This window comes from Buteo buteo, chromosome 7, assembly GCF_964188355.1.
Source record: "Buteo buteo chromosome 7, bButBut1.hap1.1, whole genome shotgun sequence".
Taxonomy (NCBI): domain Eukaryota; kingdom Metazoa; phylum Chordata; class Aves; order Accipitriformes; family Accipitridae; genus Buteo; species Buteo buteo.
The window spans coordinates 24892796-24904899 of record NC_134177.1 but is presented as its reverse complement, the minus strand read 5'-3'; positions in this window follow the sequence as shown (position 1 = coordinate 24904899).

Below are 12104 nucleotides of genomic sequence, written 5' to 3'. Positions count from 1 at the left end.
TTTGCCTTTTCGGAAACAGGCTCTGCCGAGAACGAGCCCCGTGAGATATGACATCTCTGGGAAAGCACAGATCCCCAGTGCTGTTGTGCCTGTGAATAGGCTGCCAAGGGAAGGTGAGGACTAGCAACAGCTTTCAGGGCTGGCACATTTCTTGTAGGAGGAATAGCCAGACGTTTGCCTTTTCGGAAACAGGCTCTGCCGAGAACGAGCACCGTGAGATATGACATCTCTGGGAAAGCACAGATCCCCAGTGCTGTTGTGCCTGTGAATAGGCTGCCAAGGGAAGGTGAGGACCAGCAACAGCTTTCAGGGCTGGCACATTTCTTATAGGAGGAATAGCCAGTCGTTTGCCTTTTCGGAAACAGGCTCTGCCGAGAACGAGCACCGTGAGATATGACATCTCTGGGAAAGCACAGATCCCCAGTGCTGTTGTGCCTGTGAATAGGCTGCCAAGGGAAGGTGAGGACCAGCAACACCTTTCAGGGCTGGCACACTTCTTGTAGGAGGAATAGCCAGGCGTTTGCCTTTTCGGAAACAGGCTCTGCCGAGAACGAGCACCGTGAGATATGACATCTCTGGGAAAGCACAGATCCCCAGTGCTGTTGTGCCTGTGAATAGGCTGCCAAGGGAAGGTGAGGACCAGCAACTGCTTCCAGGGCTGGCACATTTCTTGTAGGAGGAATAGCCAGACGTTTGCCTTTTCGGAAACAGGCTCTGCCGAGAACGAGCACCGTGAGATATGACATCTCTGGGAAAGCACAGATCCCCAGTGCTGTTGTGCCTGTGAATAGGCTGCCAAGGGAAGGTGAAGACCAGCAACACCTTTCAGGGCTGTCCCCTTCCTTGTGGGAGAAGGAGCCAGACGTTTGCCTTTTCGGAAACAGGCTCTGCCGAGAACGAGCACCGTGAGATATGACATCTCTGGGAAAGTACAGATCCCCAGTGCTGTTGTGCCTGTGAATAGACTGCCAAGGGAAGGTGAGGACCAGCAACAGCTTTCAGGGCTGGCACATTTCTTGTAGGAGGAATAGCCAGACGTTTGCCTTTTCGGAAACAGGCTCTGCCGAGAACGAGCACCGTGAGATATGACATCTCTGGGAAAGCACAGATCCCCAGTGCTGTTGTGCCTGTGAATAGGCTGCCAAGGGAAGGTGAGGACCAGCAACAGCTTTCAGGGCTGGCACATTTCTTATAGGAGGAATAGCCAGACGTTTGCCTTTTCGGAAACAGGCTCTGCCGAGAACGAGCACCGTGAGATATGACATCTCTGGGAAAGCACAGATCCCCAGTGCTGTTGTGCCTGTGAATAGGCTGCCAAGGGAAGGTGAAGACCAGCAACACCTTTCAGGGCTGTCCCCTTCCTTGTGGGAGAAGGATCCGGACGTTTGCGTTTTCGGAAACAGGCTCTGCCGAGAACGAGCACCGTGAGATATGACATCTCTGGGAAAGCACAGATCCCCAGTGCTGTTGTGCCTGTGAATAGACTGCCAAGGGAAGGTGAGGACCAGCAACTGCTTTCAGGGCTGGCACATTTCTTGTAGGAGGAATAGCCAGACGTTTGCCTTTTCGGAAACAGGCTCTGCCGAGAACGAGCACCGTGAGATATGACATCTCTGGGAAAGCACAGATCCCCAGTGCTGTTGTGCCTGTGAATAGGCTGCCAAGGGAAGGTGAGGACCAGCAACAGCTTTCAGGGCTGCCACATTTCTTGTAGGAGGAATAGCCAGACGTTTGCCTTTTCGGAAACAGGCTCTGCCGAGAACGAGCACCGTGAGATATGACATCTCTGGGAAAGCACAGATCCCCAGTGCTGTTGTGCCTGTGAATAGACTGCCAAGGGAAGGTGAAGACCAGCAACACCTTTCAGGGCTGTCCCCTTCCTTGTGGGAGAAGGATCCGGACGTTTGCCTTTTGGGAAACAGGCTCTGCCGAGAACGAGCACCGTGAGATATGACATCTCTGGGAAAGCACAGATCCCCAGTGCTGTTGTGCCTGTGAATAGACTGCCAAGGGAAGGTGAGGACCAGCAACAGCTTTCAGGGCTGCCACATTTCTTGTAGGAGGAATAGCCAGACGTTTGCCTTTTCGGAAACAGGCTCTGCCGAGAACGAGCACCGTGAGATATGACATCTCTGGGAAAGCACAGATCCCCAGTGCTGTTGTGCCTGTGAATAGACTGCCAAGGGAAGGTGAGGACCAGCAACAGCTTTCAGGGCTGGCACATTTCTTGTAGGAGGAATAGCCAGACGTTTGCCTTTTCGGAAACAGGCTCTGCCGAGAACGAGCACCGTGAGATATGACATCTCTGGGAAAGCACAGATCCCCAGTGCTGTTGTGCCTGTGAATAGGCTGCCAAGGGAAGGTGAGGACTAGCAACAGCTTTCAGGGCTGGCACATTTCTTGTAGGAGGAATAGCCAGACGTTTGCCTTTTCGGAAACAGGCTCTGCCGAGAACGAGCACCGTGAGATATGACATCTCTGGGAAAGCACAGATCCCCAGTGCTGTTGTGCCTGTGAATAGGCTGCCAAGGGAAGGTGAGGACCAGCAACAGCTTTCCGGGCTGGCACATTTCTTATAGGAGGAATAGCCAGTCGTTTGCCTTTTCGGAAACAGGCTCTGCCGAGAACGAGCACCGTGAGATATGACATCTCTGGGAAAGCACAGATCCCCAGTGCTGTTGTGCCTGTGAATAGGCTGCCAAGGGAAGGTGAGGACCAGCAACACCTTTCAGGGCTGGCACACTTCTTGTAGGAGGAATAGCCAGGCGTTTGCCTTTTCGGAAACAGGCTCTGCCGAGAACGAGCACCGTGAGATATGACATCTCTGGGAAAGCACAGATCCCCAGTGCTGTTGTGCCTGTGAATAGGCTGCCAAGGGAAGGTGAGGACCAGCAACTGCTTCCAGGGCTGGCACATTTCTTGTAGGAGGAATAGCCAGACGTTTGCCTTTTCGGAAACAGGCTCTGCCGAGAACGAGCACCGTGAGATATGACATCTCTGGGAAAGCACAGATCCCCAGTGCTGTTGTGCCTGTGAATAGGCTGCCAAGGGAAGGTGAAGACCAGCAACACCTTTCAGGGCTGTCCCCTTCCTTGTGGGAGAAGGAGCCAGACGTTTGCCTTTTCGGAAACAGGCTCTGCCGAGAACGAGCACCGTGAGATATGACATCTCTGGGAAAGCACAGATCCCCAGTGCTGTTGTGCCTGTGAATAGACTGCCAAGGGAAGGTGAGGACCAGCAACAGCTTTCAGGGCTGGCACATTTCTTGTAGGAGGAATAGCCAGACGTTTGCCTTTTCGGAAACAGGCTCTGCCGAGAACGAGCACCGTGAGATATGACATCTCTGGGAAAGCACAGATCCCCAGTGCTGTTGTGCCTGTGAATAGGCTGCCAAGGGAAGGTGAGGACCAGCAACAGCTTTCAGGGCTGCCACATTTCTTGTAGGAGGAATAGCCAGACGTTTGCCTTTTCGGAAACAGGCTCTGCCGAGAACGAGCACCGTGAGATATGACATCTCTGGGAAAGCACAGATCCCCAGTGCTGTTGTGCCTGTGAATAGGCTGTCAAGGGAAGGTGAGGACTAGCAACAGCTTTCAGGGTTGGCACATTTCTTATAGGAGGAATAGCCAGACGTTTGCCTTTTCGGAAACAGGCTCTGCCGAGAACGAGCACCGTGAGATATGACATGTCTGGGAAAGCACAGATCCCCAGTGCTGTTGTGCCTGTGAATAGGCTGCCAAGGGAAGGTGAGGACCAGCAACAGCTTTCAGGGCTGCCACATTTCTTGTAGGAGGAATAGCCAGACGTTTGCCTTTTCGGAAACAGGCTCTGCCGAGAACGAGCCCAATGAGAAATGACATCTCTGGGAAAGCACAGATCCCCAGTGCTGTTGTGCCTGTGAATAGACTGCCAAGGGAAGGTGAAGACCAGCAACACCTTTCAGGGCTGTCCCCTTCCTTGTGGGAGAAGGATCCGGACGTTTGCGTTTTCGGAAACAGGCTCTGCCGAGAACGAGCACCGTGAGATATGACATCTCTGGGAAAGCACAGATCCCCAGTGCTGTTGTGCCTGTGAATAGGCTGCCAAGGGAAGGTGAAGACCAGCAACACCTTTCAGGGCTGTCCCCTTCCTTGTGGGAGAAGGAGCCAGACGTTTGCCTTTTCGGAAACAGGCTCTGCCGAGAACGAGCACCGTGAGATATGACATCTCTGGGAAAGCACAGAACCCCAGTGCTATTGTGCCTGTGAATAGGCTGCCAAGGGAAGGTGAGGACCAGCAACAGCTTTCAGGGCTGCCACATTTCTTGTAGGAGGAATAGCCAGACGTTTGCCTTTTCGGAAACAGGCTCTGCCGAGAACGAGCACCGTGAGATATGACATCTCTGGGAAAGCACAGATCCCCAGTGCTGTTGTGCCTGTGAATAGGCTGCCAAGGGAAGGTGAAGACCAGCAACACCTTTCAGGGCTGTCCCCTTCCTTGTGGGAGAAGGATCCGGACGTTTGCGTTTTCGGAAAGAGGCTATGCTGAGAACGAGCACCGTGAGATATGACATCTCTGGGAAAGCACAGATCCCCAGTGCTGTTGTGCCTGTGAATAGGCTGCCAAGGGAAGGTGAGGACCAGCAACAGCTTTCAGGGTTGGCACATTTCTTGTAGGAGGAATAGCCAGACGTTTGCCTTTTCGGAAACAGGCTCTGCCGAGAACGAGCACCGTGAGATATGACATCTCTGGGAAAGCACAGATCCCCAGTGCTGTTGTGCCTGTGAATAGGCTGCCAAGGGAAGGTGAGGACCAGCAACAGCTTTCAGGGCTGCCACATTTCTTGTAGGAGGAATAGCCAGACGTTTGCCTTTTCGGAAACAGGCACTGCCGAGAACGAGCACCGTGAGATATGACATCTCTGGGAAAGCACAGATCCCCAGTGCTGTTGTGCCTGTGAATAGGCTGCCAAGGGAAGGTGAGGACCAGCAACTGCTTTCAGGGCTGGCACATTTCTTGTAGGAGGAATAGCCAGACGTTTGCCTTTTCGGAAACAGGCTCTGCCGAGAACGAGCACCGTGAGATATGACATCTCTGGGAAAGCACAGATCCCCAGTGCTGTTGTGCCTGTGAATAGGCTGCCAAGGGAAGGTGAGGACCAGCAACAGCTTTCAGGGCTGGCACATTTCTTGTAGGAGGAATAGCCAGACGTTTGCCTTTTCGGAAACAGGCTCTGCCGAGAACGAGCACCGTGAGATATGACATCTCTGGGAAAGCACAGATCCCCAGTGCTGTTGTGCCTGTGAATAGGCTGCCAAGGGAAGGTGAAGACCAGCAACACCTTTCAGGGCTGTCCCCTTCCTTGTGGGAGAAGGATCCGGACGTTTGCGTTTTCGGAAACAGGCTCTGCCGAGAACGAGCACCGTGAGATATGACATCTCTGGGAAAGCACAGATCCCCAGTGCTGTTGTGCCTGTGAATAGGCTGCCAAGGGAAGGTGAAGACCAGCAACACCTTTCAGGGCTGTCCCCTTCCTTGTGGGAGAAGGAGCCAGACGTTTGCCTTTTCGGAAACAGGCTCTGCCGAGAACGAGCACCGTGAGATATGACATCTCTGGGAAAGCACAGATCCCCAGTGCTGTTGTGCCTGTGAATAGACTGCCAAGGGAAGGTGAGGACCAGCAACAGCTTTCAGGGCTGGCACATTTCTTGTAGGAGGAATAGCCAGACGTTTGCCTTTTCGGAAACAGGCTCTGCCGAGAACGAGCACCGTGAGATATGACATCTCTGGGAAAGCACAGATCCCCAGTGCTGTTGTGCCTGTGAATAGGCTGCCAAGGGAAGGTGAGGACCAGCAACAGCTTTCAGGGCTGCCACATTTCTTGTAGGAGGAATAGCCAGACGTTTGCCTTTTCGGAAACAGGCTCTGCCGAGAACGAGCACCGTGAGATATGACATCTCTGGGAAAGCACAGATCCCCAGTGCTGTTGTGCCTGTGAATAGGCTGCCAAGGGAAGGTGAGGACCAGCAACAGCTTTCAGGGCTGGCACATTTCTTATAGGAGGAATAGCCAGACGTTTGCCTTTTCGGAAACAGGCTCTGCCGAGAACGAGCACCGTGAGATATGACATCTCTGGGAAAGCACAGATCCCCAGTGCTGTTGTGCCTGTGAATAGGCTGCCAAGGGAAGGTGAAGACCAGCAACACCTTTCAGGGCTGTCCCCTTCCTTGTGGGAGAAGGATCCGGACGTTTGCGTTTTCGGAAAGAGGCTCTGCCGAGAACGAGCACCGTGAGATATGACATCTCTGGGAAAGCACAGATCCCCAGTGCTGTTGTGCCTGTGAATAGGCTGCCAAGGGAAGGTGAGGACCAGCAACAGCTTTCAGGGCTGCCACATTTCTTGTAGGAGGAATAGCCAGACGTTTGCCTTTTCGGAAACAGGCTCTGCCGAGAACGAGCACCGTGAGATATGACATCTCTGGGAAAGCACAGATCCCCAGTGCTGTTGTGCCTGTGAATAGGCTGCCAAGGGAAGGTGAGGACCAGCAACAGCTTTCAGGGTTGGCACATTTCTTGTAGGAGGAATAGCCAGACGTTTGCCTTTTCGGAAACAGGCTCTGCCGAGAACGAGCACCGTGAGATATGACATCTCTGGGAAAGCACAGATCCCCAGTGCTGTTGTGCCTGTGAATAGACTGCCAAGGGAAGGTGAAGACCAGCAACACCTTTCAGGGCTGTCCCCTTCCTTGTGGGAGAAGGATCCGGACGTTTGCCTTTTGGGAAACAGGCTCTGCCGAGAACGAGCACCGTGAGATATGACATCTCTGGGAAAGCACAGATCCCCAGTGCTGTTGTGCCTGTGAATAGACTGCCAAGGGAAGGTGAGGACCAGCAACAGCTTTCAGGGCTGGCACATTTCTTGTAGGAGGAATAGCCAGACGTTTGCCTTTTCGGAAACAGGCTCTGCCGAGAACGAGCACCGTGAGATATGACATCTGTGGGAAAGCACAGATCCCCAGTGCTGTTGTGCCTGTGAATAGACTGCCAAGGGAAGGTGAGGACCAGCAACAGCTTTCAGGGCTGGCACATTTCTTGTAGGAGGAATAGCCAGACGTTTGCCTTTTCGGAAACAGGCTCTGCCGAGAACGAGCCCCGTGAGATATGACATCTCTGGGAAAGCACAGATCCCCAGTGCTGTTGTGCCTGTGAATAGGCTGCCAAGGGAAGGTGAGGACTAGCAACAGCTTTCAGGGCTGGCACATTTCTTGTAGGAGGAATAGCCAGACGTTTGCCTTTTCGGAAACAGGCTCTGCCGAGAACGAGCACCGTGAGATATGACATCTCTGGGAAAGCACAGATCCCCAGTGCTGTTGTGCCTGTGAATAGGCTGCCAAGGGAAGGTGAGGACCAGCAACAGCTTTCAGGGCTGGCACATTTCTTATAGGAGGAATAGCCAGTCGTTTGCCTTTTCGGAAACAGGCTCTGCCGAGAACGAGCACCGTGAGATATGACATCTCTGGGAAAGCACAGATCCCCAGTGCTGTTGTGCCTGTGAATAGGCTGCCAAGGGAAGGTGAGGACCAGCAACAGCTTTCAGGGCTGGCACACTTCTTGTAGGAGGAATAGCCAGGCGTTTGCCTTTTCGGAAACAGGCTCTGCCGATAACGAGCACCGTGAGATATGACATCTCTGGGAAAGCACAGATCCCCAGTGCTGTTGTGCCTGTGAATAGGCTGCCAAGGGAAGGTGAGGACCAGCAACTGCTTCCAGGGCTGGCACATTTCTTGTAGGAGGAATAGCCAGACGTTTGCCTTTTCGGAAACAGGCTCTGCCGAGAACGAGCACCGTGAGATATGACATCTCTGGGAAAGCACAGATCCCCAGTGCTGTTGTGCCTGTGAATAGGCTGCCAAGGGAAGGTGAAGACCAGCAACACCTTTCAGGGCTGTCCCCTTCCTTGTGGGAGAAGGAGCCAGACGTTTGCCTTTTCGGAAACAGGCTCTGCCGAGAACGAGCACCGTGAGATATGACATCTCTGGGAAAGCACAGATCCCCAGTGCTGTTGTGCCTGTGAATAGACTGCCAAGGGAAGGTGAGGACCAGCAACAGCTTTCAGGGCTGGCACATTTCTTGTAGGAGGAATAGCCAGACGTTTGCCTTTTCGGAAACAGGCTCTGCCGAGAACGAGCACCGTGAGATATGACATCTCTGGGAAAGCACAGATCCCCAGTGCTGTTGTGCCTGTGAATAGGCTGCCAAGGGAAGGTGAGGACCAGCAACAGCTTTCAGGGCTGCCACATTTCTTGTAGGAGGAATAGCCAGACGTTTGCCTTTTCGGAAACAGGCTCTGCCGAGAACGAGCACCGTGAGATATGACATCTCTGGGAAAGCACAGATCCCCAGTGCTGTTGTGCCTGTGAATAGGCTGTCAAGGGAAGGTGAGGACTAGCAACAGCTTTCAGGGTTGGCACATTTCTTATAGGAGGAATAGCCAGACGTTTGCCTTTTCGGAAACAGGCTCTGCCGAGAACGAGCACCGTGAGATATGACATGTCTGGGAAAGCACAGATCCCCAGTGCTGTTGTGCCTGTGAATAGGCTGCCAAGGGAAGGTGAGGACCAGCAACAGCTTTCAGGGCTGGCACATTTCTTGTAGGAGGAATAGCCAGACGTTTGCCTTTTCGGAAACAGGCTCTGCCGAGAACGAGCCCAATGAGAAATGACATCTCTGGGAAAGCACAGATCCCCAGTGCTGTTGTGCCTGTGAATAGACTGCCAAGGGAAGGTGAAGACCAGCAACACCTTTCAGGGCTGTCCCCTTCCTTGTGGGAGAAGGATCCGGACGTTTGCGTTTTCGGAAACAGGCTCTGCCGAGAACGAGCACCGTGAGATATGACATCTCTGGGAAAGCACAGATCCCCAGTGCTGTTGTGCCTGTGAATAGGCTGCCAAGGGAAGGTGAGGACTAGCAACAGCTTTCAGGGCTGCCACATTTCTTGTAGGAGGAATAGCCAGACGTTTGCCTTTTCGGAAACAGGCTCTGCCGAGAACGAGCACCGTGAGATATGACATCTCTGGGAAAGCACAGATCCCCAGTGCTGTTGTGCCTGTGAATAGGCTGCCAAGGGAAGGTGAGGACCAGCAACAGCTTTCAGGGCTGGCACATTTCTTGTAGGAGGAATAGCCAGACGTTTGCCTTTTCGGAAACAGGCTCTGCCGAGAACGAGCACCGTGAGATATGACATCTCTGGGAAAGCACAGAACCCCAGTGCTATTGTGCCTGTGAATAGGCTGCCAAGGGAAGGTGAGGACCAGCAACAGCTTTCAGGGGTGGCACATTTCTTGTAGGAGGAATAGCCAGACGTTTGCCTTTTCGGAAACAGGCTCTGCCGAGAACGAGCACCGTGAGATATGACATCTCTGGGAAAGCACAGAACCCCAGTGCTGTTGTGCCTGTGAATAGGCTGCCAAGGGAAGGTGAGGACCAGCAACAGCTTTCAGGGCTGGCACATTTCTTGTAGGAGGAATAGCCAGACGTTTGCCTTTTCGGAAACAGGCTCTGCCGAGAACGAGCACCGTGAGATATGACATCTCTGGGAAAGCACAGATCCCCAGTGCTGTTGTGCCTGTGAATAGGCTGCCAAGGGAAGGTGAAGACCAGCAACACCTTTCAGGGCTGTCCCCTTCCTTGTGGGAGAAGGATCCGGACGTTTGCGTTTTCGGAAACAGGCTCTGCCGAGAACGAGCACCGTGAGATATGACATCTCTGGGAAAGCACAGATCCCCAGTGCTGTTGTGCCTGTGAATAGGCTGCCAAGGGAAGGTGAGGACCAGCAACAGCTTTCAGGGCTGGCACATTTCTTGTAGGAGGAATAGCCAGACGTTTGCCTTTTCGGAAACAGGCTCTGCCGAGAACGAGCACCGTGAGATATGACATCTCTGGGAAAGCACAGATCCCCAGTGCTGTTGTGCCTGTGAATAGGCTGCCAAGGGAAGGTGAGGACCAGCAACAGCTTTCAGGGCTGGCACATTTCTTGTAGGACGAATAGCCAGACGTTTGCCTTTTCGGAAACAGGCTCTGCCGAGAACGAGCACCGTGAGATATGACATCTCTGGGAAAGCACAGATCCCCAGTGCTGTTGTGCCTGTGAATAGGCTGCCAAGGGAAGGTGAAGACCAGCAACACCTTTCAGGGCTGTCCCCTTCCTTGTGGGAGAAGGATCAGGACGTTTGCGTTTTCGGAAACAGGCTCTGCTGAGAACGAGCACCGTGAGATATGACATCTGTGGGAAAGCACAGATCCCCAGTGCTGTTGTGCCTGTGAATAGGCTGCCAAGGGAAGGTGAGGACCAGCAACAGCTTTCAGGGCTGGCACATTTCTTGTAGGAGGAATAGCCAGACGTTTGCCTTTTCGGAAACAGGCTCTGCCGAGAACGAGCACCGTGAGATATGACATCTCTGGGAAAGCACAGATCCCCAGTGCTGTTGTGCCTGTGAATAGGCTGCCAAGGGAAGGTGAGGACCAGCAACAGCTTTCAGGGCTGCCACATTTCTTGTAGGAGGAATAGCCAGACGTTTGCCTTTTCGGAAACAGGCACTGCCGAGAACGAGCACCGTGAGATATGACATCTCTGGGAAAGCACAGATCCCCAGTGCTGTTGTGCCTGTGAATAGGCTGCCAAGGGAAGGTGAGGACCAGCAACAGCTTTCAGGGCTGGCACATTTCTTGTAGGAGGAATAGCCAGACGTTTGCCTTTTCGGAAACAGGCTCTGCCGAGAACGAGCACCGTGAGATATGACATCTCTGGGAAAGCACAGATCCGCAGTGCTGTTGTGCCTGTGAATAGGCTGCCAAGGGAAGGTGAAGACCAGCAACACCTTTCAGGGCTGTCCCCTTCCTTGTGGGAGAAGGATCCGGACGTTTGCGTTTTCGGAAACAGGCTCTGCCGAGAACGAGCACCGTGAGATATGACATCTCTGGGAAAGCACAGATCCCCAGTGCTGTTGTGCCTGTGAATAGACTGCCAAGGGAAGGTGAGGACCAGCAACAGCTTTCAGGGCTGCCACATTTCTTGTAGGAGGAATAGCCAGACGTTTGCCTTTTCGGAAACAGGCTCTGCCGAGAACGAGCACCGTGAGATATGACATCTCTGGGAAAGCACAGATCCCCAGTGCTGTTGTGCCTGTGAATAGGCTGCCAAGGGAAGGTGAGGACCAGCAACAGCTTTCAGGGCTGGCACATTTCTTGTAGGACGAATAGCCAGACGTTTGCCTTTTCGGAAACAGGCTCTGCCGAGAACGAGCACCGTGAGATATGACATCTGTGGGAAAGCACAGATCCCCAGTGCTGTTGTGCCTGTGAATAGGCTGCCAAGGGAAGGTGAAGACCAGCAACACCTTTCAGGGCTGTCCCCTTCCTTGTGGGAGAAGGATCAGGACGTTTGCGTTTTCGGAAACAGGCTCTGCTGAGAACGAGCACCGTGAGATATGACATCTCTGGGAAAGCACAGATCCCCAGTGCTGTTGTGCCTGTGAATAGGCTGCCAAGGGAAGGTGAAGACCAGCAACACCTTTCAGGGCTGTCCCCTTCCTTGTGGGAGAAGGAGCCGGACGTTTGCCTTTTCGGAAACAGGCTCTGCCGAGAACGAGCACCGTGAGATATGACATCTCTGGGAAAGCACAGATCCCCAGTGCTATTGTGCCTGTGAATAGACTGCCAAGGGAAGGTGAAGACCAGCAACAACTTTCAGGGCTGTCCCCTTCCTTGTGGGAGAAGGATCCGGACGTTTGCCTTTTCGGAAACAGGCTCTGCCGAGAACGAGCACCGTGAGATATGACATCTCTGGGAAAGCACAGATCCCCAGTGCTGTTGTGCCTGTGAATAGGCTGCCAAGGGAAGGTGAGGACTAGCAACAGCTTTCAGGGCTGGCACATTTCTTGTAGGAGGAATAGCCAGACGTTTGCCTTTTCGGAAACAGGCTCTGCCGAGAACGAGCACCGTGAGATATGACATCTCTGGGAAAGCACAGATCCCCAGTGCTGTTGTGCCTGTGAATAGGCTGCCAAGGGAAGGTGAGGACCAGCAACAGCTTTCAGGGCTGGCACATTTCTTATAGGAGGAATAGC